The sequence below is a fragment of the Nycticebus coucang genome, chromosome 1 (assembly GCF_027406575.1).
Source record: "Nycticebus coucang isolate mNycCou1 chromosome 1, mNycCou1.pri, whole genome shotgun sequence".
NCBI lineage: Eukaryota > Metazoa > Chordata > Mammalia > Primates > Lorisidae > Nycticebus > Nycticebus coucang.
The window spans coordinates 119,244,044-119,265,210 of record NC_069780.1 but is presented as its reverse complement, the minus strand read 5'-3'; the positions used below and the strand labels follow the sequence as shown (position 1 = coordinate 119,265,210).

The following is a 21,167-nucleotide window of genomic DNA, read 5'->3' as shown; positions in this document are numbered from 1 at the left end:
TCCTCACAAATTATTAATTTTTCAAAAGAATGACCCTTGTGAGGTGCTCCTAGACAAATATGAAAGATTCGATTGTGGCGTAACACTTGACTAAAGAGAGTCAGTGAACGTCTGCCTACAAAGTTTGTTATTCTTCTGAGTTGGACGTGTGGTTTATAGTCAGCCATGTGGCCAACGCAGTGGGCTGACCATACCAGTCCCGAGCTCATCTACACCATCTGCTGTTACGCTGACATCTTAGTCCAACATAGCACCCTGTTCACTATAGGCATGTTCTGTAATTTCTTCTTTTCATTTCAAGTCATTACCATGGATGTCTGTACCATTCCCTTATATCAAGAAAAGAGGCTTTTAGTAAAAGAGTGGTGGATAGCAGGGACAAGTGGTCAAAGCACTCAGTAGAAAAAAAGTCACAATTCATAGAAGCATGAGAGAGAAGTGAAGGTTTAATTTAGGATTAGTGGAAGGGTCAAGGGTAATGACCAACAGCAGAGGGGAGAAAGAAGGCCGTGTGTGTAGATTAATGGCAGTGGAGTTCATAGAGATTAAGATGTCATTACTCTCAATGTTATAAAGATACTTTAATTTGGGGGACAACATATCCCAAAGGCAGTAATTGGAGAAGTAGCCTTCTGAAAATCAGGGGCCAATTGGTGAGGGCTTCCTTTCACTTTATTCTTGAATGCAGTCAAGATTAAGTTGGATGAGCCCTGCTTTATGTGTGTTTTAGTTTATTGCCAGAGCACCGTTCCAGTTAATGTTTTCACTTATCCTCACAAGGTAACTGCAAGTTAGTTTCTTAGTTTCATCAGACAAATCTCCTGGCTCCCTACTCTAAGGCAATTCCATTAGAAAATAGTGACATTAATTGTGTGTGAAAGGTGAAAAAAATTTCTATTCATCAGTTGCCAGATTTTTAGAACAATAGCTAAATTTCAGGAAGGACTTGAGTTTCCAAAGAATAAAGAGGGATGAAAAAATATCAAAAGTATATATTCTGTTTAATCTGAGTCAACAGAATTAAGCTGGGCATTACTTGAATCTTTGGTCCTTGTAGCTGTGGGCCAATGATCCTGAAATAAACACCTCTGAAAAAGAGAGAGCATGGTTACCAGCATGGGAGGACATTATTCTTTTCTTTCAGTCCCAGATCAAATTTAAACCTGAGATTTTGGAGCTTACTCATCAGAGGAGAAATATCATGAGCTATTTGCTCTCTCCGTTGTAACACAGCTCTGGCAAGCCTGAAAGTTATGTTGAGATCGTCAAATCCATACTCAAGGACCATCTTTGTGAATCATGAAACCATATGCCACTGGTTGTCTGAATTGAAAAAAAAAAAAATCACAAAACACAAAAACCCAACAACTCTACATCAATGAAGCCAGTGATAGGATCAGACAGTGCCAAGGGACATTTGACCATCTTACACCTTCTTGATCTATGCATTTTAAAACATCTTTGCTACTGCTTGAACCATGTAAAATACCAGAACTCCTATAGTGCTAACAAGGAAGAAAGATCTTGCACCAGATGGTGCCTCTTGTCTCCATCTATCTCTAGCCCAAACAATCTGCCAGAGAGTTTTGAAGAAAAATGCGATGTGATCGTGTTGCAAAGTATATGAAGAAACAGTATGAAAAGTAATCTGGCTCAAGCAGTGGAACCCAGAAGGAAGAGGATTATTATCCCTCTTTGAGCCTAGGGGCGAGGGTAATGCTCTCCTCATTGCAATCCACAAAATAAATGGTTTACCAAAGTGCAGCTGTAAGGTGAGTGCCTCACCAAAATGTCTCTCTGTACCTCTGCCATGTGTTAATATCAGTCACTATGGTTGAAATTTCAGAAATTCATTTGGACATATTGTTTACACAACACAAAATAAATAATTTGATGACTTTTTTTTAAAAAAATTACTGTTTATCAAGGAATAGTGCACAGAACTTTTTTATTTATTTATTTTTATTTATATTGCCTTTCAGGACTGAATTTGGCCATCTCAGGGATGAGAACTAAGATATAGTTCATACATCCCTTTTGCAGAATATTCTTCAGAGTTTCTTTAATATGGTTGGATGACTCAGTTCGTGCACACGCACGTTTGTGTGTGTGGGTGTGAGAGAGAAAGAAAGAGATATTTCTCTCCTGTCTTAGACTTCACTGGCCACTGTGTTTTCAATATTCTCCTGCCCTCCATACTTTTATCAAGGTGTTGGTAATTCTTTGCCATAGGATTTTTGACAGTTTTATCTGTTAATAACACCCACAGGATTTTAAAGTGCTTTAAGGTCAGAGGATATTTAATGGGAGGGGAGAAGCCTTCTGCAGGTTCTTTTCTGAGATGCAGCCCCTCTGACCAACAATTTAGTTCTATGTTTACTTTTTGGTACTTGGAGTGGAATGATACAAATGTCAAGCCGAAAAAAGTAGAGAGGAGGAGATAGAAAGTCACTCACTGGTGGTAACGAGAGCGTGGTCTGCGGAGCTATACTGATCAGCAAACTGGTAGAGGCCTAGGATGAGAAAAATACAGAACAGGAGTCAGGAGTTAGAAACTTTTATAGCAACTTGACGCAGCTGCAACATCAAAGAAATCACCTTCTAGTAGCTCACTGTGTTTTCACATGCAAAAGCATCAGTCCACGATGGACTGGGAGAAATAAAAAACAAAATTTGTCCACCACTGCAGTTGAGAAACACAGCTGATAGTCCACAGTTTCATCACTTCCCTGGAGATGGATAGAATATAGACAATGGATCCACCCAGGAAGAGGAAATGATAGTGATATAGTTGTGCAATAACCCCAAATTGGGAGTTTTCATGGTAGTTGTGGAAAGAAAGGAATACATCTTGGAAATGCCACAAAGGAGAATGGGCAGGGACAGTCCTGAACTGAGCGGGCTGTATGACAAGGGACCCATGCCACCCACGCCCATGAACAGCTCGAGGGTATTGTCATCAAAAGACATAGAAAAGTTTCCCTGGAAAAAAAGGATTTGAAAACAGTGGCCCAGAAAAAGAATTCTGGCTTTTTAGTTTGGAGTTAGTGATGGCAAAACATCTATTTAGAAATTCACTGTGAACCATGAAAGACTCTGGACCTCAGTGGATGAGTTCAATATTAGAAATTTAGAACAGATGGGAAATTCTTCCTGAGAGTTTTACTGAGAAAGAAAAATTCTCCTCTTCACATTTTCTGATGCTTAGGATCATGTTATTTGCAACTTTTCTTTTTTTCTTTACTAGGTAGATGTAACACACGCGAGCGAATGGGGGATATGGGCCCAGACCCCCCCTCCATCTGCAAGTTGTATCATCAGAGTCCAAGCACTGACAAATGCCATTGCTAGTGAGGGTTTGCCTATAAGAAAAGTAGCAAATTCCTTCTTGATGATGCTTCCAAATGAGGCTTTAAGTAAAATGTTTTTGGTACCTCAGATTTGAATTTTCCCAGAGTTACAATACTAAAACTGAGAAGCGGTTAAGTTTCCAGGTTATTCCCATTAAACCCTTTTATTCTCCAGGAGATGCTGTGGTTCACCCCAAATGTAGTGCGTACTATTTGTTTTTAAGGTACGCAGCAGAGATGTCTTGGTTTCACGGTTAGAAAGAAGTCCTTGTCATTTTATCTTCTTTTATCAAAAACCTAACCCCTTCACAGTTTAGCCCTGCTGCTCAAGAAAGAGGCCCAATTCTAATTGCTGCTGCACTCACGGTGTGGGGAACAGAACGCTCTCTCTCCCTGGGCTTTGAGACGTGTGTTGCTTGCAGACATTTAACAAATGGCAGAGGCCAGGACAATGTCTGCTAAATAATTCCTTCTTTTAGCTCATTAATACATACAGGTAAAATTATAGGTAAAATTAGGTAAAATTATAGGTAAAATATTAATTATAGGTAATTTTACTTATAGGTAAAATTATAATTCATATTGTTTTTTTCCCTTCTTTTTCTTTCTTGACCATGCTCTGAAACTTCACATAGCCCTTCATTCCACGTCCTTGTGTTCTCCGCTCTGTATGGGTAGTTTCCTGGGCAGAGGTGCCTACTCGGGCACCACTCAGCCTGACTAATGTGCTGCTTATTTCATTGTGACTTCATCTCTGTTCATCTGCTGTCAGAGGGGGCAATGTTGTAGACAGGGATGTTTGTTATTGCAACAAACAAAACGTGGTGTTATAGATGTGTATGCAAAACCTTCACAACAAAACTAAGTAACTATTTACTTTAAATATGCCAATTAACTGTTACTAATGTACAGAGCACTTCTAGGTTAAGGATGATTGATAGTGACACGCAGTGAAATGTTCTTAAACTACAGGCAGGAAATGTAAATGTACAAAATGGAAAGACCCAGCCACTGACAGCACTAGTTACATGTTTCAAAACAATACTTGCAAATCATTCCTTTATTGTTCTTTCATCCTTTCTCTCTTCTGCACTTGGATAGCCTGGTAGCCAACAGAATCACGGTATACTGAAAAAGTTTCAGAGAAGAGAAAACGTATGAAGTAAACATCAGGGCTCTAATCTCATTTGTTTCGCTCAGGCAGAACCCTGATGGACCACAGTGGGAGTTTTGCTTGAGTGAAGAGAATAGGCTTGTCTCTTTTAAATGTCTGACACCGAATGTTGCAATTACAAAACTAATTGAAAGGAGAAATGACTTCTCCTGTAGCTTCTCTGCCCTATCTCAGCAGACAGTCCCTTCTTCATTTGTTCTAGACCAGCACTGCCCAACAGAAAGACGAAGAATGCCGTAGATGCTAGCCAGACACTTTTTTCCAGGAACCAAATTTGGAACGTCAAAAGAAATAGGAAATTAATTTTAATGACCTTTTATTTAACCTAATATCTCCAACTATTATCATTTTAGCATGTAGTCAATATAAAAATACTAATAAGGTATTTTGGCTTTTTTCCTTATAGTCTTTGAACGTTCCTGTGTATTTTGTGTGGACAGCGTGTGGCTGTACAGAGGGGCCACATCTCAGGTGCTCACTGGCCCTTCACCGTTAGCCGCGGGACAGCAAGCTCCACATGTCTCCATCTGAGGGTCACTCTGATGTCTGTGATTAAAATATTTACTTTGAACAGGCAGGAAAAACTAGATATGTTCCATATGTATCCCGAATTAACCCAATGATCTGATTGCTCTGTACTTTTCCCGGTTATGGTTAAAACCAGCCATTTTTTGGGGGGGGGCTGGGGGGAGATTAGTTAAATTCATGAATGCAGACAGCTGACAGATTATTTTATAAAGGTACTAGCTGTTAAATATAAAAATGTTTGTGCCAGGGTAACTACATAAACATTCTTTTAGTAAAATCTCATAAGAGAAAACACAGGCACTTAAAAAATACAAATATAATATTGAAGGCCTTTGGCCATCCGAGCTTTGGTGTGGGCAGAACACTTCCTGCTGCGTTCCATGCTCATCACAGCAGGTGGAAGCCGGGCTGCAGCATCAGGAGGGCAGGCGTGAGTGGGGTGCTGTCAAGTTAAGCCTCTGGGAAGGAAGACCGGATCTGCTGGACTCCGGTTAACTATCCCTTAACATCAACGATAAAATTAAAAATGGAATGCAAGCATGACTAAGCAGAAATTAAATAGCAAACAAAAGAAGAGATTCAAAAATAACTGGATAGTTTTGGTAAATAATCGATCTTTTCAGAATCAGCCAAACTGTATTAAATTAGGGCCTCTTGTGTGCAATGCCAGCAAATACTGTGAAGGTAAACAGCAGCAGCCAACAACATGCTCGTTCAGATTTGGGGGAGGGGTTTATATACGGAGCAACTTCAAGAACAGTGATTTTCAACCTGTGTGCTGGGGCCCACTGGTATGCCCTGAGAAGATCTTAGGTGTGCTGTGAAAATTTGTAAAGATGATTAATTAAATTATTTTCTAAAGAAATTCAGGTTAGGCCTGGTGGCTCCTACCTGTAATCCTAGCAGTCTGGGAGGCTGAGGGAGGTGGATTGCTTGAGCTCAAAGAGTTTGAGACCAGCCTGAGCAAGAGCGAGACCCTATCTGTATTAAAAAAGGAAATATATAGAAAAAATAGCCAGGCATTGTGGAGGGCACCTATAGAAACAGCCACTTGGGAAACTGAAGCAAGAGAATTGCTTAAGCCCAAGAGATTGAGGTTGCATTATGCCATGGCACTTTACCCAGAGTGATAGCATGAGACCCTGTATCAAAAAAAAAAAAGGAAAAAGAAAAAAAAGAAAGAAAGAAAAGAAAAGAAAAATATTATTTCCAAAAGAGATTCAAAGCACAGGAAGTATGTTCTTATTTTTACTCTTTTTATTTATTTATTTTTTTAATCAACGTAATTTAAGGGTGCCAAGGAAGTTGAACTATAGGTTCAAGTGTGCCATGAGATTAAAAAAGTTTGAAAAACAATACTCTAAAACAAACCATAATAATGGAAGTGATATAATAAGTTACCTTCAAAAGTCCTGAAATGTTCTATAGGTGTGAGGCCTTTGATGAATCCTGGTGACTGTGCAGAGGCGGCAGTATCTGCCTCTCCCCTCTCTGCTGTGGCCCCTTCCCTGGCTGCACTTCCAGATTTCAATGTCACCTGGCTTTCCAGGAGGTTCAGCCAATGGGAAAGCAAGGGGCTGGAGAAAGAGGAAAGCCAGGACATTTTCCCTGTCTCTCTGTGCCTAGGGTGAAAGCTCTGGAAATGTCTCTATAGCTGTCACTCCTGGTCTGCTCCACTGTCACAGTTCCAGCTTCCTCTGGGCCACCCTGACTCCTGGTGCTGGTACCACCACCTCTAGCTCCCTTTGCTCCTCTAGCCCAAGAAGTTCTAGTGGCTTCTTACTATTTTATAGTTTCTGGGTTGCCCAAGTATCCCTTGTTACAGTGAGTCTTCTGCCTCTGTGTAATCAATTCCCTGTATTAAATCTCCTCTCGTGTTTTAAATATTTAGAGTGGAATTTTTCCCCCACTGGCTGAACTGTAACGGATGCAGAGAGAAAGATGAATTCTGGAAATAAAAATGAGCGTGGTTCCAAATGAATTATTAAACAGATTGCTGTGTGCACCCAGAACCAGGCAGTGATCACTAAGAGCCAATACGAGTTTCTTAGGAGCAATCACGACCAATTCACTTGGCTTATTTAATTGGTAGTTGAAGAAATGCTGGCATTAGTACATAAGCCAGGCCTTTGAAGCGATCGCTTACGATGTCCTTGTGGTTAATACACACATGTGGGCTGGATGATACAGATTTAGTCAGGTTTATAGGCTGCACTGGAAAATACCTAGAGGGGACCATGGCTGCCTTTCAATATTTGAAGAGGGATTAGATTAAATCTTTGAAACACTAGAGGCAAGAGCCAGGATCAATGTTTGAAGTTCAGGGAATCTGATTTTGGCTCAATACATGGAAGTGCATTCTAAGAATGACACTTCTTTCAAAATAGAATAGGCTCTCTGTGAGGAAGATGATTTCTGCCCCTGGTTGTATCCGAGCAGATTTTACCTGTGAGGAATGTGGGGAAAGGAATTCTTGCTCTGGTAGAAACTTAAAGGAGATAATTCCTGAAGTTCCTTCTACCCCTGGAAGCTTAAGTATGTGTAAATATATGGGCGGCGCCTGTGGCTCAAGGAGTAGGGCGCCAGTCCCATATGCCGGAGGGACATAAAAACCAAAAACCAAAAAAAACCCCAAAAGAATGTGTAAATATGTTCATGCATGCATGATACTAGCGTGATGCCAAATGTAACTTGGCCATTCGATAATGTATCTGAAGGAGCACAGGACTTGCCCTATGTCGGGTGATTGATCGTGTTCATACAAATGATCACGGTCCCAGCAAAGAACTAATTAATCAAAACTTTTGCTGTGCAGAAGTGCAAATACTATATGGACTAGCTTTTAGTTTAAAGAGAAAATATTTTTCTCTCCTTTCATGAAAATCAGCATATAAAGAAAAGGGGCATAAAGCATGAGTGCATTTTACACAAATGTAGGTATCGATGGATATAAATACATGTTAGAAAGTAAAGATATGTAAGAAAATTTGAAGGTTTTAGTGAGGAATGACATCAGTCTTGTGTGGGTTAGTTATTTGCCAAGACGAAACTTGAATTTATGGGAAAGTTTGTGTAGAAGGTAAAATTTGCAGCAGATATTTTTATCACCTGCTTTAACACAAAACAGTTGAACTTCAGCTATAATCAATCAATCATTCAAAATGTTTCACCAAACATGTTATACATATAGCATCAGAGATAGCTGTAGGTAAAATTTTTTTCTTTTCCTTTTTTTTTTTACTAAATCACAGCTGTGTACATTGATATGAACATGGGGCATCATTCACTAGCTTCACAGACCGTTTGACACACTTTCATCACACTGGTTAACATAAACTTCCTGGCATTCTCTCAGTTACTGTGCCAAGACACTTACATTCCACATTTACCAAGTTTCACACATACCCTTGTAAGATGCACCGCTGGTGTAATCCCACCAATCCCCCTCCCTCTACCCCCCTCCCCCTCCCTCCCCTCCCTTTCCCCCTTCCCCCTATTCTTAGGTTGTAACTGGGTTATAGCTTTCATGTGAAAGCCCTAGTTTCATAGTAGGGCTGAGTACATTGGGTACTTTTTCTTCCATTCTTGAGATACTTTACTAAGAAGAATATGTTCCAGCTCCATCCATGTAAACATGAAAGAGGTGAAGTCTCCATCTTTCTTTAAGGCTGCATAATATTCCATGGTGTACATATACCACAATTTATTAATCCATTCGTGGATCGATGGGCACTTGGGATTTTTCCATGACTTAGCAAAAAGAAAACCATTTCACTTACTTAAAAATTTTACCTATTTGTGTAAGTGAGTGAAATGGTTTTCTTTTTTTTCCTCTACCTTGTTCACTTCCTGCTCAATTTCAATTGGCCTTACAGCTAGTTCTCAGGAATGGACTTAAGAAACTATTTTGTGGGCAGCGCCTGTGGCTCAGTGAGTAGGGCGCCGGCCCCATATGCCAAGGGTGGCAGGTTCAAACCCAGCCCCGGCCAAACTGCAACAAAAAAATAGCTGGGCGTTGTGGTGGGCGCCTGTAGTCCCAGCTGCTCGGGAGGCTGAGGCAAGAATCGCTGAAGCCCAGGAGTTGGAGGTTGCTGTGAGCTATGTGATGCCACGGCACTCTACCGAGGGCCATAAAGTGAGACTCTGTCTCTACAAAAAAAAAATAAATAAATAAAGAAACTATTTTGTAATAAGACACAAAGTATCCTGTGTGGCTTCATTATGGGGACATGCTCTGAGAACTGCATCACTAGACTATTTTGTCCATATGTGAACATCGTAGAGTGTCCTGTCACAAACCTAGGCAGTGTTGTTTACTACATACACATATGGTGTAGGGCTGCTCCTAGACCACAAACTTAATACAGCCTGTTACTGCACTGAATATTGTGGACAATTGTAACCCAATGGTAAGTATTAGAGTATATAAACCCATCTAAACATAGAGAAGATACAGTAAAAATATGGCATTATAATCTCATGTGACCACTCTGGTATATGCAGTCCCTTGGTTACTAAAATGTCATTATTCAGTGTGTGACTTATGTTTACTAACTAACTGCGTGTTGAATTGAAGCAGAAATGAGTGACTGAGTTATGAATGAGAAAATACATGGACATACTTCTCATAAGAGGATTTTACTCATTTATTTCTGATGACAGTTTTTTTGAGTACCTGTTAGAAACAAAACAATAAATTACACATTGTGCCCACTTTCCCAGGTCTCTGGGGTCCTCAGGGTTCAACATGCTGAGTGCTGTGGTATGCCTGTGACACAGTGCTGCTGTGGTAACACAGACAAGCCTGTGGTCAATGTCTTAATTCTATGGCAGTGGCGGTTGGACAAAAAGAAGGAGGTGATGGGGGGGAAAGCTTCAGAGAAGATTAACATGTAACCTAAGACAAAAAGAAGTTCTTCCCTCAGAAAGGAGTAAGGGTAAGAAGCCTATAAGCAGAAGAGTTTGTGTGGAGGCTCCTGGGTGTGCTTTTAAGAGCTACAAGTTTCCCCTAGCATTAAGCATCATTTGTGGGAATTTAGAGCGACATGTAGACTGTGTAGAAAATTGCTAATAGGATCAGCCTGATACATTACTCTGCTATATATTAATATACTATATTACCAATGTCTAACAATTACACTTAGTGGCCTGATAAATTCAATAAGTAATGCACATTTTAAATCAGAAATATTTGTTTTAAACCATATGCATTAATTCTTCCTTTAAAAAAGGACTTTTGCTGCATCATTTTTTAGCAAGGTGTTGCAGGACTTTTTTTTTCTTTAACCTGTATTATAACTTCAACTCTGGCCTCCTGACATTTAGATCTCTTGGCACCTGACAACTTCTGTGGTCATGCGCAAACCCGAGGCTTCTCCTGCGTGTGTAGATGCAGTGAATATTGTGGACAATTTTCTCTTAGGCAGAATCATTGAAAAGAACTACTTTCTGGTCAAAAGAATGAAGGTTGAGAGCCTGAATATGCATGTCTACGTGAATCTGCCACCCAGCATCTACTAGAGGATCAAACTGCATGTTTCAATAGCCATAGCCTGGAGAATTTCTGTAATAAACTAAAAACAATCAGTAAGAGAAAATACTAGGAGAATTGGTATAATAAACTAAAAACAATCAGTAAGGGAAAATAGTCGGGAAAGATCCCTTTCGGCTAAGAAGGCATGCTAGTCAGAATTTTCCTAAGATTACCAAATTTGCAAATAATTTACACCAAATTTTAATTTAGCTTTCAATTTTATTAGTGTCGAAATATTGTTCTCCTTTGGATCTACTGATTTTTCCAATACAAAGTCTGTGCCATTTATGCAGGGTGTTTTAAAAACCAGTAATGTAATCCACATTCTGCTAATATAAGTGCTTTACCCAGTTTTATTTTTTTCTTATTTAAAAAAATCTGATTTTAATTGCTAGACTCATTTTTTAAACATCAGTTCGGCGAAACAAATGCTATGGTTTTCTATTTTTTTCTTTCTTAAACTCAAGGGAAACCATGGAAGAACAACAACAAAAACGTACTCTGTGTGGAGTTTTCTTTCATGCCTCACTTTGGTGACGTATGGAATCAAAACCAACTTGTTTGAACCAGCTAAAAGTCTTAGGTTTGAATTATCCAGAGTGCTTGTGTTTTGTTGTCATTTCTTGTGATGATTTTATTTTGTTCCTCTGGTATGTACCATCATATTAACACATGCTAAGTAAGGGGCAGTTTTTAAATATACATGCTTTTCTTGCTAAATCTGCCTCTAGCTTTGTCTGGGCCAAAATTTATTCTGGGGTTTCTAGTAAGAATGGTTAAGACATGATATGTGGAAGAAGCAACTCAAAGGAAGTTACATGTTAAATGGGTGTTTATTAGATAAACAAAGGCCATCTTTTGTGACTCTGCTCTTTTAGAGAGTATGTAATATTTTCTCATTTGAATGTCTTTGTGATACAAAAGTACAGCACATAAAAACAGGCAATAACAATAAGGAATGCCACTTATCGAGACACTGCCACATGTTGACACAAACACACCTGTGAGACACTGACATACCAAGGTTATGAAGCCTTACCAAGTTGTCTGTACAGTGCTGCCGATGTACATGCATGGTGGCAAGTTCAACTGATGCCTCTGATAGTTATTACAGAAAAAGAATGCCAACATTTCTTTGAGGACTGACTAGGCACTAGTACTTAACTTCCCAAGTGAGGTCTCTCATAAGTGACCCTAGTGATATTCAGCAATGATGTGCAGCACCTTTTTCTAGGATGAGCTTGCCACCTTAATTGTCAGATCTTGTAGTTATGTAATTTAATCAAACACATTAAAGAACCATAGTCATTTACCTGTGTATTAAGTGTACATACTACAGTGCAGTGAAGTGGCCTTCATTTGACTTCTAGAGCTAACGGAAATAATCTGTCATGTAGGCACCAACAGTAAATAATCAGATAAAGTTGAGAGGTTCAAGGTCACTCATTGAAACGTGTTTATAAGGAAAAAATTCCCCCCATATTATGTCCTTGTTACCTAACACTTTTTGTTATAAAAAAGTTTATCTGAGATACATGTCAGATAAACTAATTAAAACGTAAGACTTCATTGTAATACTGTAAAGATACCTCACAGAGCACCCGGGTAGGAGACGGAACAACCGGGCCTCTGGTGGGCTATAAGCAGAAATCCAGACTGGATCTCCCTCTCTCATCTCAAGGTCTGATTCCCTGGTCATCTCAGAGCACTCATTGTTCAGTCCCCTCTTTCTGCTTCTTCATATCCTCTACTTTCTCACAGTGCCCAAATTTACAGGTCATTCCTTTAGAAAAATAGACCTTGAGCTACATTTCCAAGAAAGAAAATCAGATGGTGGCTTAGGGTAGGCGTCGACCCTTGGTTGCCAGGGATTAGATGGGTCTCCTGTATAAATATAGTTCCAGGTTTTCATTTCCATGAAAAGAAGGAAGATATTGGCTTCAGAGGAAAGGAGAGATGGGGGGCAGCAGATCCCTAAAAAGAGACCCATTTAAAAACAGACCTAACAGAATGAATTTACACACATATGTACACACATAGTCCCTAGTTCCTACAACTATAGTACACTCTCTGACACTGTACTATAAAGCCATTTACAAATACTTTGGTAATATGTTTTGGGATATTTATTATAGTACAGAGAGGTGAGAGGTTACCTGTCCTGATAGCCAACTATTTTAGATTGCACATGAACTTTATGAACACCCTACAAGGGCTTTAAGGGAATGATGGATTTGGAAATTAACAGTAGCAAGAGTAAAGTGACTCGAATAGTATATAATTCGTGCAAATAATCGACAAATAAAGCTATTGTTACTGTCTTTACATTTACTGTGATTTATATCACAAAATCAGCATTTTAAAATCAAATAAAGTCACATATATTGTGGGCTCACAGGGGCTACTTTGAAACACCCTCTGAAGTACTTAATCTCAGGCTCCCCAGCCTTCAGGAGTGAGAAATAAATTTTGGTTGATTAAGCCACTCAGTCTGTGGTGCTTTTGTTATAGCAGCCCAAACTGATTAGGACTGTCCCAAGCTAAAAACATTTTAATTAAAACAAATACAGAAAAAAAGCACCCTCTTTAATCCCTTATGGGTAGGTCAACACGACTTCTTAGGCCATCTGAGTTTTTTTTCTTCTGACAAATTTCATAAATTGGCAGTGTTCACCTAATAAGCATTATTAGACGGTCAACAACAGCTTCATTATGTGTAAGCAATTCTGATACCCTGTTTTCCCCAAAATAAGACATCCTCTGAAAATAAGACCTACTTACAGGAAAGATAAGATGTCCCCTGAAGATAAGACTTAGCGCATCTTTGGGAGCACACCTTAAAATAAGACACTGTCTTATTTTCGGGGAAACAGGGTAGTTGAAAAACTGCAAGTCACCAGGAAAAGCCTGGCCACTGATAAATTCACCACGATAAATCCAACACTGGTCTGTACTCCTGGTGGGTAGCTGAATTTCACCAGGTGTCACGGTGCAAAGGCTTCCACTTCTTGTTACTGGATAGTGTATCATTCAACTGTTTACTAAAATCTATGTGACTTTACCAGTAGGAAAATACAATGAAAAGATGCCAAGGTCTGAGTTTATCATCTAACTAGGGAATTCACAAGGGCATAATTTTTCTTATATGTATAAGTACCTCTTCATTTACCACCTCACAATAATCCTATGTTGAAAAACACTGAGTGGCGGAAATTTAAAAAATTGGCCGAAAGTTACAATGAATATTCAACGGTGGAACTATGGCTAAAGTTCAAAGCCCAGCACTCTTTACGTAGTGCATCTGAACCCTGGGGTCCTTGCCTTTTAACAGTGGAGATTTCCCATTTCCCTTCCAAAGATGCTCCTGTAATTGGGGGATTATAGGCGTGGACTCATCTACATTTTAATAAAACCCCAGGTGATTCTGATTAGATTACCTGCTTTGATAAACATGGCATTCCATTATGCAATGTTCTCATGCGGTAACTTGAGAGCAGTTTCACAGCAACACACAAACAGGTTTAAGTGGAATTGTGTTGAGGTACCGGGGATGAGGATGCGAGTTGGGGAAGGGATGAGAGCTTTTGTGCTAGCTGGTGCTGATGGGGCACACGGAGGGGGCTTTCAGGTTGGCTGATCTGCTCCAGTGACTGGGGCGATGTCTGCTCATCACTGCATTCAGCTCACACAAGAAATCCCCGGAGGATTTTGCCTTGAAATTCTTTTTATTCCTTTTTTTTTTTTTTAAATAAAAACTGGACTCAAAATGTCTTAAATTAGGAAAGAATTCAGCATCAAATGTTTCTTTTGGCCCTTATATGGATTTTTCCGAAAGCTCTGTCTAAAATACCAAGCTCTTTCTATGTGATCTTCGTTGTGCACACAGGCAACAGGGTTCTGCCCTTGGGTGGCTTTCCGGGGAAGAGCCAGAACAAAACAACAAAACACTTTATGTTTCTTTTCAACGGCACAGATTTTTATCATGTGAGGGTCAGGGTTAAGTTCAAAATGTGGCTCATTTGGGAGCAAAGAATTTCTGGTTTTCAGATGATATGAAAAATCATAGAGTAAATGAAGTATAGGAAAACCCGGCCGGCTGCTTTGCGATGATGTGAATTGAGAAACTGTACTGATTGCATTCTGTGTGAGTGGACATTCAAGCATAGACACTTATCTGTGATTCATCATTCACCCCAAAGTCGAGGCCTGTGACTCTAAGAGGCAGGCATTTATTGGGCACCCTGGCTTTCAAAATAGCCTTCACTGTGAATTAAGTATAGGATTCCCCCCGAGGGGATGGAAAGTGGCAGGAAGCAACCTCTCAATTGGGCCATTGTCTGAGGAAAGTTCTAGCCATCTTTCCTCAGCCTGCTTAGAGACACATAATCAACACATTTGTGCAGTGAAGGGGGAGACCATGGCAGAGCCAGGCCTCTCCAAACTGCTCCTCCTCATCCAGGCTTCCCTTTTGTCTAGCTGTGGAAAATCTCTACGACTCAGCGCTTACACGGGTGGTTATTCCTGCCCCACAAATTGTACTTTGCTTCACCCACCTTGTGAGTTTTCCTGTGATATCTGGACTTCATTCCAGAAAACGGCTTATCCAAGACTATTCCTGGCCAGACACAAGGCGGGGACATTTACCACATGTGCCATCTCTTACTGTATTCCTTAATTTCAATATACGTCGGTATTTTCTCCCAGGCCCAGTGTATGGTTTTGGAAGGTATACATCAATCACACTTACAATTTTGAAATGACTTTTAGTTCAGAGCTTCTTACGTAGTGGCCCCTCCATAAATTAATAAATAAATACATTGTGTAGTGTTGATGATTACAGACACACACTCCCTTTTCCCTCTGCTCTCACTCCAGGAGGCCATTTGAATTACCTGTCCTTGACACCAGGTTTGGCTTCAGCCCTGTGTCTTTACTTCTGGCTGAGCAGCCATGGTGCCACCTTGTATACGTTGTAACTTTATCACGAGACGGAAAGAAGAGTGGACGAGATAAGTCAGGGCCAGAACTGCTGGTCAGAATCACAAAGAAGGCAAGATTCATGTTTGCTATGTTCCGCCACCTCCACCTGAGAGCAGCGACTCCCTTTAGTCCCCTTAGTCCCTTCATGCTTTACCATGAAGTTCTTTGTTGGGTTGGCCGGCCGGCCTGCCTGCCTGCCTTCCTTCCTTCCTTCCTTCCTTCCTTCCTTCCTTCCTTCCTTCCTTCCTCCCTTCCAACCTTCCTCCCTTCCTCCCTCCCTCCCTCCCTTCCTTTCTTTCTTTTCTTTCCTTTTTGACAGAGTCTTACTCTGTGGCCCAGGCTAGAGTGCCTTGGCATCATAGCTTCCAGCAACCACAAACTCTGAGGCTCAAGAGATCCTACTGCCTCAGCCTCCTGACTAACTGGGACTATAGGCTCCCACCACAACGCCTGGCTGGTTTTCCTATTTTTCGTGGAGACAGCGTCTCACTCTTGCTCAGGCTGGTCTCAACCCCCTGAACTCAGGCGATTTGCCTGTCTCTGCTTCCCAGAGTGCGAGGATTATAGGTGTGAGCCACTGTGCCAGGTCTTTACTGTGTTTACCAAAATACTCGCTAAGGTTAGAGGTATCTCATCCAAATTATGTTTTATCTATCATCCGTCGGAGCTTACCTGCACTCTATTTCAGATGACCTTCCCCTCTGCTCGGTGACAATGCTTGGCGAGGGAGGAATGAAATAAACAAATTTTTGCTGATGTAACAACTAGCTAATATGGCACCTTCTCCAGAATCAAAATGCTTTCACTCCGTTCAAAGACCCTTCAGAAGACATGCTAAGTATGATGATTTGTTCCTACAATCCCTTAAATGGATTCCTTCCTTTACCTTTGCATGGTTGCTGTCCTGGTTTTGGAAAAAGCCTCCAAAGTGGTTTTCTTGCCTCTTCTCTCTCAGCAACAAATCCCATGATCTGTTGCCAAATTGATCTTTTGAAAACATCTCTTTTTTCAGGTTACTCCTTGGCCTCTACTGCGCCTCTTGACCTCTGTTGTTTATCATTCCTGAATGCAGACGTAAAACACGCAGGCTACCGCACCCTCCGTCCTCCTTGCAGACGTAGATAATCAGTCAGGCTTTGTTTCCCTAAGAGCCAGTGGTCTCAGTATTCCTGACACAGATTTCTAATCATCCACCACCAGCTTCCAGGAGCTAGTTTTCCAGATGAAACTTCTTTCTCACACCTGGACCACAACAGGAAATTCAAAGTCACAGCTCACACCTAGTGAACTCAACACACGCTGATCCCAATATGTATTTTACCAAAGGCAGGTGCAAAATCTCCCTGCTCTGCTCTGGCGACATTCTGAGGCTAGGCACTCAGAATGGGGAGGGACTATATTTCTATGCTGAATATGCTCCATTTTGCCCAGACTCTGGGCCACCGTTTTTGAAATTCCCATGCTGGTAATGCTCACCTTACTTTACTTTTTTTTTATCTGGTCCAAATCGGCCCAGATTTCATTCTTCTCATGCTGAGTTCTTCTTAGACCATGTCAAGCATGAGTTGTCTCAACTCCCAAAGAACCATCTGTGCCACTGATTTAGTTAATGCGCAACACAGTTTTGTGAGTATGGCTATTATTTTCTTGTTGGGTATATGTCTTTTTTTCCAGATAGATTTCAGAAGGTAGGGACTATATTTCTACCTCTTCCTATTTTCATAATTCTGAGTGACAACATTTTATGAAATGTAGGCATTCACTGCTGGATTTCAGACAGTAAAGGAGATTAAAATTCGCACGCATAAGCACGCACACACGTGCGCACACACACATGTACACACACACACTCCGCCATGTTCCTCATACTCTAGAATAAAATGTTCCTTGATTGCAAGAGGGACTTTACCTAACAATTGCAATCAGTGTAACCTGGCTTATTGTACCCTCAATGAATCCCCAACAATAAAAAAAGAAAAAAAAAGTGGAACGGTGTAGCAGGTGTCAATCCTCAAACTGCAATTGGGAGCTGGGAATGTGCCTTTAGTTAAAACAATTTTGTATGTTTTTTTAAATTGGTAGCTAACATTTATTAAGAACCTATTGTGTGCTAGGCAGTATGGCAGGAGTTTACACACCGAATCTTCTGTAATCTTTACAGCCATCTTGTGAGGTAGAGACAATCTTATCTTCATTGTGTAGATTTGAAAACGTGAGACAGAAAGCTTATGTAATGTGCCCACGGACACACATCTAGCAGAAGCTGGGATTTCTACCTGCATGTCATCTGGGTGATCATTGGGACTTTTTCTTTTTATCATCACAAATATAGCCTTTTACTGTAAGAGGCTTGGTGACTACTTTTAGAATTTCAGCAAAGTAACATGAAAACTTGAAGAAAAGTGATAACTTTCAGGATGCTTTAGTAGAAGAATTGTGATGGTTCGGCTTGTTATAAGTGAGCAAATGATGCCCAGAGATTGGGTTGGTATTTTATAGTGTAAGTATGAAATAATGGGAACGGACTACAGGGGTTCAGCAGAGAGAAGAAAGAGGCTCAAGGCCGTGATGTGGGGAGTTGAGGACAGTAAAGGAAAGGAGCTCAAGAGAAAGGAGCTCAAGGACCACAGAGAAAAAGGCAAGAAGGGACAGCCTCTGAGCCTATGTAAGTGGGGACATGCTAGAGGAAACACCTGTTGTGGGCTGACCATCTCAGCTGTCCTGACTCACACCTTCTCCTGCACTAATATAACCGCTGTTCCCAAACTGTGTTTGCTAAATAGCTAGGGCTAAGAAGCCAGAGAGAGTTGAGGGGAAAGACTGGAAAACAGGAGCACTCCCTGTGAGGGGAGAGATCTTTTTACTTTTAAGCTTTCCCAGCGGTGTCCAACCTGAGGCCTGCAGGCTGCATGCTGATTTTGTGAGGAATTTTTTGCTTATTTTTGGTGTTAGAGATCATGAAAAGTATGCACAGACCATTTTTTGCTAATCAGCTTTTGTTAGTGTTTGTGACACCATTTATTCTTCCGACGTGTGGTTGAAGAAAAAAAGGTTGGACAGCCCTGCTAGGCATTTGCCCTTTGGAAGGAAGCTTGCAATGATCTAGCAGTCACCCACTGAGGGAGTGCCGGGGTGAGCCTCCAAGTGTCGCCTCATCCCACGAGCCCAGAAAAGTCCTCCTATTGGAGATGGGTCCCGGAAATGTACCTTACTGGAGAGGAAAAGGTGAGGGTATGCTGCCTCTTCTCCCTGACCAGGAGCTTTAATTGAGCCTCAGGTGAATTTCCTTAGAAGCTAACGGAGGTCCTGTGTCCCAGAGGTGACAGCGGAAACAAGATGAGAGGTGGGGCCGTTATTCCCAGAAGTCTTCTGACTTCTTTTTAGACCCTGGTCAAGGATAGAGTTATTTATTGTAATAAAATACCCATTAGCAGGAAGTTGCAAGGGAGGTTAAACTTAAAAAAAAAAAATTGCTAATTTTAGCTCCATTCAAATGGGGGGGGGGGAAGATCAATGTTTACAAAATTAAGATTAATGAGCTGCCAAAAATCAACTCATTGGTTAGCAATACTACAACGTAGTGATGAAGTTGTTGCTGGTTGGACTTAAACAATATCATTGGGAATGCCTTTCCCTTGCATTTGACTTAACGACTATGGAATTTTCCATTAAAAGTATTTGTAGCCAAGTAGTGTGTCTAAAAAAATCCCTATCTGGGAGTTTACCCACTTCAGTTGACCTAGAGGGGGGTCTTGCTTAAAATTATATTGAATGCTGAAGATTGTGGTTATTATAGCTTAAAAGCTTTTGCAAATATTGATCTGTCCCTCCTTGTGTAGATAAAATACTCTTGGAAACTTGAGAGAAGTGTAGCAGCAAAAGGCAGGCAAATCCTGAGACTTTTTTTTTTTTTTTTCCGACAAATATGGAACACTTTTCCTCCCACCCGGAAGTAGTGAGTTGAGATGAAGGTTGTGGAATTCTTAGGGTGGACATGGATTGGTTGGGTTTGCCTGCACTTAAAGGTCCTGCCTCAGACAACATCTCTGTGCAGGAGGTGGGCAGATGGCAGGCCAGCTTGGGTGGCTAATTGCAGAACAGAATGAGAGGACAGAGCATGTGTATAATGCTAGGCTGACATAACACATGCAGAAATCCCTAGCTCAGTGTCTGGCACAAAATAAGGACTAACATGTCCATTTGGTGTTTCTATTGTTGTAGTCATATATATTCATTTTAGTTCAACTTTCAGAGTTGCTTTATTGCTTTGCTAGAAAATCTCAACTTAACCTTCAGACAAATGATCAATTATCACAAAATATTAGCTTCTTATTGTTCTGATTACCAACCTTGGCCCTGTAAGAGCTCTCTTGATTTAAGAAAAAAAATTTTTTTTTGAAAATTCCCTTCAAGTCCCATGAAATCTAAATCTGGGTTTTCTTGTCTGATTTCTCCACCATCTAGCGAACAAAAGTTAGAAATTGGTCTTCAAAGGTGCTAATGGGAGAACTGTCCCTTCACAGAACCTTTAGAGATGGGAGGAAGAAAAGTTGGCAATCCTATTGGCTTCACTTCATAGGAAGAAATTGTTTTTTACAAGGCCATACAACGAGTTAATGGCAGAGAAGGAGTTAGAGGGCAGCTCTTTTGATTTCTGGGTCAATATCCATTTTCCTCTATAGAAGGTAAGAGATTTACTTCTTGTCTGAGTTTTCAGAACAGGCTTCTCAGGCCGTGTAAACCAGGGGTCCTCAAACTGCGGCCCGCGGGCCACATGAAGGGCTGTGAATTGTATTTGTTCCCGTTTTGTTTTTTACTTCAAAGTAAGATATGTGCAGTGTGCACAGGAATTTTTTTTTTTTTTAAACTATAGTCCAGCCCTCCAATTGTCTGAGGGACAGTGAATTGGCCCCCTGTTTAAAAAGTTTGAGGACGCCTGGTGTAAACCATCTGTTGGGAAAAACAGGTCATCTTGAAAGAGAACCTTCCCCTACAGCAGCGGTACTCAACCTGTGGGTTGTGATCCCTTTGGACTGTATTAAAGGTTCACAGCATTAGGAAGGTTGAGAACCACTGCCCTACAGGGTGATGGGAGAGAACTTAGTAGGACTGAGTGCATTTTTACTGCACTCTTCCCATGCCCACCTGCTGGCGGTCACAGGCACAGCTGTGAGCAGTTAGGGCCTGTATAGCTGGTCTCACCTGAGGCCGCCTATAACCACAAGTGTGGTTTTCCTTCTATTGCAGATCAGCTAGGAAGTGACTGCTTCCAGCAGACTGGAGGTTCCCTTAAGGAGGTGAGGAAGATTGCTTCAGAGAACGCCAAATTCAAGAAACACGAGTCCCTCTACTTGCCCCCTCAGGCTATGTTCACATGTTTTGGGCAGAGAGAGAGTGATGAAATTCCTATATCCTAAATGGAGATTGGAGGGCTTGCCTGAGAGAGTGTGAAGACTACGCAAATGGAAAGGGAAAAGAATAAATACGAGGTAAAGCTAAAAATGATTTTGGGTTGTTAATTATTATAAAGCTGATTAATTTAAAAGAAGTTAAAAGAGCAGATAAGATCCTGTGTAGCTACATCATCACAGCATCTTGGAGA

At 40.8% G+C, this 21,167-nt stretch overlaps 1 long non-coding RNA gene across 1 annotated transcript in view; it reads left to right on the top strand.

Moving 5' to 3' along the window:
* LOC128583048 (uncharacterized) overlaps positions 1-20,937 on the top strand; it is a 153,608-nt gene extending 132,671 nt beyond the window's left edge. The window contains exon 3 of the long non-coding RNA XR_008379371.1: positions 20,813-20,937. This is a non-coding gene — a long non-coding RNA (uncharacterized LOC128583048). The remainder of the gene's footprint in view (positions 1-20,812) is intronic.
* Positions 20,938-21,167: the final 230 nt, after the last annotated feature.